This window comes from Amphimedon queenslandica, unplaced genomic scaffold (assembly GCF_000090795.2).
Source record: "Amphimedon queenslandica unplaced genomic scaffold, v1.1 AMPQUscaffold_10678, whole genome shotgun sequence".
NCBI lineage: Eukaryota > Metazoa > Porifera > Demospongiae > Haplosclerida > Niphatidae > Amphimedon > Amphimedon queenslandica.
The window spans coordinates 1-5,578 of NW_003549067.1; the positions used below are offsets into that span (position 1 = coordinate 1).

The window sequence follows — 5,578 nt, forward strand, 5'->3', positions numbered from 1 at the left end:
TAACCAATGGTCAGTAGCATGCTACAGCAAGTATAAAATTGTCTGCATGAAGCTCAACAAAATTTAAAGTGATGCATGTATCTATATTGTACACTGTCCATTTGAGTAGATATGTGTAAGCATACATGCATTCACATATGTATGTGTATACATACCCTGCATACATAGATCTTCATTACATTGCATTACTAGTAAAAATTGACTCTGCCTAAAATTATGCCTTTTTAACCAATAAGCTGTATTTTTGTATTTTACAATAATAAATGTACACTACACATAAGTGTTATAAGTGTTGTGCAAGTTTGTCTACCAAATGAAGCTCATTTCACCAATCATTCCTCCACCAAATTTATAGTGTGTTAACATAGAAAATGCCTTTGCATGTATAGCAACCATTTTTCTATAAACTATAAAACTACATTTACTGTATATGCATTTGAGTATAGGTGTGTGTATAAGCATATTTGTATACATACATTATATGATTATGTAGATCTACATTATAATAATTACTATAGTAAAAAGTGACTCTGCCTATAATATTTGGCCATTTCAACCAATTAACTGTATTTTGTGTTTTTACAATAATGAATGTACACTACTCAACTCTTTGCCATGAATTTGTTGACAGATTAAAGTAACCACAAACTTGCATTGTTTTTTATTGTGACCATTTAAGAGTTTTGTCTGTCTCTTTCATTTATTCATTCATTGATGAACTGTTTTTATTTCTACACAGAAATATGTGCTGTATCACGTCATTCAAAGAAAAAAATAGGAAGATGCTTCAAATTTATTTGTCAAGCAGCAAATCCAGCAATGAATACTGTATTAACTACTGACTTTATGGTTAGTGAATAGAAATAATTTAAATTCATTTTATTATCATTATTATTAGAGTCAAGGTATTGTGCTAATCTTGGTCTTCCATTAGCAGTTCAGTTCAGTTTAGTATGGGTGTGATTGAGCCTGCCTTAAAACCACATGGAGTCATCAGTAATGATGAATGGTACTACTCATGCAAGATAAGGGAGCTTGGCTGATAAGGTGAGCGTGTTTAGTTCCTCCTAGTGTTGTTGCAGAGGATAATGGCTTCCATGCTTACCTCAGTGGACTTTCTTGTGGTGTTGTCCTCAGAGAGAAGGTTAGAGAGAATGATATTACCAGCTTGACATGTTCCTATGTTGCATAGACATTTTTGAGATGATTCTGATTAAATTTGTTTTTCTAAAGTTGCAAAAAAATTGGGTCAAAGTCCATATATATAATATATATAATAAAAGGAGAGAATTTAGCTTTTTGTAATTTGTCTCTGATGCATGTACATGTACTTATGTTGCATAGAAAGTTTGAGCTGATTCCAATTAAATTTGGATTTCTTACAAATTTTTAAAGTTCCTCCCCATCAATATCAATGATTCATGACCCAAGAAAAACTGGAATAACTTTTTATAGGAATGTGGGATAAGGATAAAACTTTCACAGGTTCTTAGTCGCCCAATGCCATCACAAGATCTCAGGTCTTGGGTCTCTCAGCCCTTGGGAACCCTGAGAACCGGGTTCTCCCTATAAACTCAATGGCATACCAAAATGACGTTTTATGACAATTTATCTACGTCATAGTTTACATAAGAACATGTGGTCGAGCGCCCAAACTGATAATTCTTCTTTTAAAAAGCTAACAGAGCAAGATCTTCTGATAATGATTGCCTGTATAAAGACTAGTTGACTCCAGCAGCTATTGTACTGCTTATCAGAACAAACAAAACCTTTTTAAGAGTGCAATACTGGCCAACTACGCAGCTGTAAAATGTCGGCCATGCTTCTATGAATATCATTATAAGACGTCATCAGTGACGTATCCTACATTTTTCAAATTCCAAGCGGCTGGTGTCAAACTCAGTTGGGATATAGTACCGTGCTTTGCAGGTTGCTTGACGTTGCAAACTCGTAATCACGTGACTTTCCCCATACTAATAATATATGTCACGTGAGCAGGAAGTAGGAAAATTGGGTCAAGCAACCTGAAAATCACGGTATAGTCGGTTTCAGTTGAGTTAATTTGACCAGATGTTTTCATCATCAAAACGTCACGTGTAGCCCCACCCACACGCAAATAAAATGGCAGAAAATTTCATCCATGCTCCTTTCTTCTTGTTGTAACTTGTTTATTACCCTGTTTTGGCCACTGCTAGCCCTGCAACTGACATGAAAGATCTTTGTGCTTGCTATTACCTGAAGAAAGAATCGAGAGATGCAAATTTTCAACGGAGTTTCTGAGCGGCAATGTTGAAGACAAATACTGAACGAAGGCTTAGAGAAGTACAGCAGACTGAGTGAGGCTTCTTTCTGGAGTGCAAAGTCTTCTTGTTCAATTAAATCTTGGCCTGGAGTACTCCTTTTGCTTTATTTGATTTTTAAATAATAAAAACATGATTATTGACATATTTAATGAGATGCAAATGATATTCACGAAGCTTCACGTCATGAAACATCATGGCGGCTCCCTTTCATGTTGACCGGAAGAACCTTTTGAGAACCTTCCAGAGTACCTAGAGACTCCAAAATTGGTACAGATTTTCGGAAGAACCCGTTTTGCAAATATACCAAGTTTCAAGTTGCTAGCATAAATTATAGAGAAGTTATAAGGGTGGGTCAGTGGTCAAACTCAACTGAAACCGACTATATTAGTTATTAATTATTTTCCTCTCTCCTCTCAATAGGCTCCAGTCTTGATACACTAACAGTACTTGGTTCTCATAAAGGTGACGTCATTCCACTAGCTAATGACAGTTCTTTAACACACCTCACTCTTCACTCCTCCAGGCTCATCTCAGCAACAATCACTGGCTCTCTCTTCAGTCTTCAGTATAGAACCAACCATGGAGTCCTTCCAGTATGATGATACTCTTTCACAATATGTCGGGAAGTTGAACGACATCCTTTTTGAATGGCCGCTGCCTTTCACTCTCATTGAGGACGGGATTGTGTGTATCCTAATTAATGCCCCATGCACATTCCTTAGCCTTGGTTTTTTTTCAAAAAATGGCTAAAAAATCACTCCCAATTTTTATTACATTTTCTGATACATATTGATGTACTTATGCTATGTAGAAAGTTTGAGCTGATTTCGAATTAAATTTTTTGTGTTACGGCCATTTAAGGAAATTCGCTAAAATCTGAAAAATACCCAAGGCTATAGCCCATAGTTTTTTCCAAAAAATGGCTTAAAAATTACTCTCAACTTTTATTAAATATACTGATACATATTGATGTCCTTATGCTGTGTAGAAAGTTTGAGCTGATTCTGACTTGAATTTTTCTGGTTGTCGCCATTTTAAGCAAAGACTGAAATCTGAAAAATGCCTAAGGCTTATGCATGTGTATAATGATTCTCCTTTCTTTTGCTATCCTCTCCTTTCTTTTTATTATTTTTTCTGCTTGAGCTATGTACATGTACATGTATATTAATCATTAATAATGTACAATTATTATCCTTAACTTCATTATTATCCAGTGGTCTATAGTGTCTCTAATGCTATGATCATTGCTGCCATTCATTCACTGGAATACTGTAGAATGTTTAGTTATAACACTCCAGGTAAATATTTACAATTTTATGATAAAATATAAATTAAAATACCTCCTATTCTTTTCATGTTTAGATGGTCCCTCTTTCTTACAAACTTTGTCTTTGTCATCATTAATTTTCATAAAATCTCGGTCTCTCCTGATCTAGGAGTGTCTCTTAATTCATTGGATCAATGTTCCCTCCCACTCAATGCACTGGAGACTGGAACTGAGACATAGTGTCATTCTTCCTTAGGAATAGAGGTAAATGATACTATTTATAGTAACACTGATACTATTTATAGTACAATCCTATTGATTGACACTATGCTATTGTACTGTAGTATATGATATAGACTTCTCAAGCTTGTGAATGACTAAGTGTATGAATATTGTTATTTTGAGATAAGGTATCCACCTACACGTAATAATTGGCCGCCATTTTGGACGGCAAGATTCAATGAAGAAGGAATGAAGTAAACTATAAAAATCATTTGTCTGGCAGGTCTGGAACTCTTTCAAGCTACAAAAGTTGGTTGGAAGAAGAATGGGCGCTACAAAGCATCTCATAAAACAGATTTGGTGCAATGTGCAGCTGATTCTTTACTATAGCTTGCTTTCTGCTTTTGCACATTGGTTCAACATAGAAAGTTTCTGTCCATTAACTTTATCTCCTTCTCTACCACATCCACTGCCGTATATACTCTAGTGACATAGTCATAGTGTTTATGACGTAATTCATTCTCAGCTCAAGAGGTCTATATCATTGTCTATTGTAGTAATTGATACTATTTATAGTAACGATGCCTAGTGTACACGTTTGGTAGTGATGTAGTGATTCAAAAATTGTCCATTGCACAAAAATTTGTTGTCGGAATCAACTCAAACTTTTCATTAGCAACAAACAGATAGACGTAAATAGTAACAATGATGTATATTGCTTTGCTTGGGTCGTCCCCTTGATGTTTTACATTCATCTTGTAATAATGTATCATTAATAATTATTATTATTATAAACAGAATAAAGTAGGATACTATAGGCAGCCATCTAGACAAATGAAGTGATAATAGAAAATAATAATTTCAATAAACAGATGAACTAGGCAATTAACTGGTTTGATGTACAATATTTATCTCTAATGTAACTAGCAATAGATTTCTCTTCTATTGTATCCAGTGCTGTAGCTAATGATGACCAACTGGGACCTCCTTTCTCTCTCACTTTATCTTCTCCTCTTAACCAGGCAGACATACAAGCATGGATGCATTTTACTGGATCTCCTCTGTGTCTCTCATCTATATCCACTAGTCTAGGATCATATAATCCTAACTGTAGACCTAGTCTGTGCCATACAGAACAGGGCAAGTGTTGATCTGATGTTAATTCTTTAATGACAATATCAAGATCTTTAATATCTATAAAAATAATAATTAATAATAAGTATATACACTGTACAGTCTACACTCCCACTACTTGACAATTGTGATAGTACTTTTTTAACATACCTAGCTTTATTGTAGTGACACTTGTGTTGAATACATTAGGCTTTATTCCACTCACTTCCTATACAATAATAATAATAATACTGTCTATCTGGAAATTTCTGGATTAGAATTTCATTACATATGTAATTACATGCCACATTTAATACTACACGACACAATCATATTACATAATAATTAGATCACAGCAAAATTTTGAAACTCAAAAATTTCTACAGCATCAGTTTTCTGATTTATTGTAATAACTGATATTTGTCACTGACAAGGTAGTGGTTTATTGCTGAAAGATGAATTTACAGATGTGTACATTACTAGTAGTAAAAGCCACTCAACTACAACCCACAATTGACAAAAAAGTCTGAGTAATTGCATTTATTAGTAGTAAAAGCCACACAATGACAACCCACATATATGACAAAGACAGCTAGAGTAATTTGATAAGAAATAAAATTACTTTAAGGAATGATCTTTCAATTATTAGTGTTTGTATTAATGTATCAAACAG

General features: G+C 34.2%; 2 long non-coding RNA genes across 2 annotated transcripts; one reads left to right on the top strand and one right to left on the bottom strand.

The window, feature by feature from the left end:
* The first annotated feature begins 3,562 nt into the window (after positions 1-3,562).
* LOC109589956 (uncharacterized) lies at positions 3,563-3,935 on the top strand. The gene is made up of 2 exons (XR_002189028.1): positions 3,563-3,601; positions 3,666-3,935. It is a non-coding gene; the product is annotated as an uncharacterized LOC109589956 (long non-coding RNA).
* Positions 3,936-4,865: 930 nt separating this feature from the next.
* Positions 4,866-5,131, bottom strand: LOC109589957 (uncharacterized). The gene is made up of 2 exons (XR_002189029.1): positions 5,077-5,131; positions 4,866-4,986 (listed from the first exon to the last, which is right to left on the bottom strand). It is a non-coding gene; the product is annotated as an uncharacterized LOC109589957 (long non-coding RNA).
* Positions 5,132-5,578: the final 447 nt, after the last annotated feature.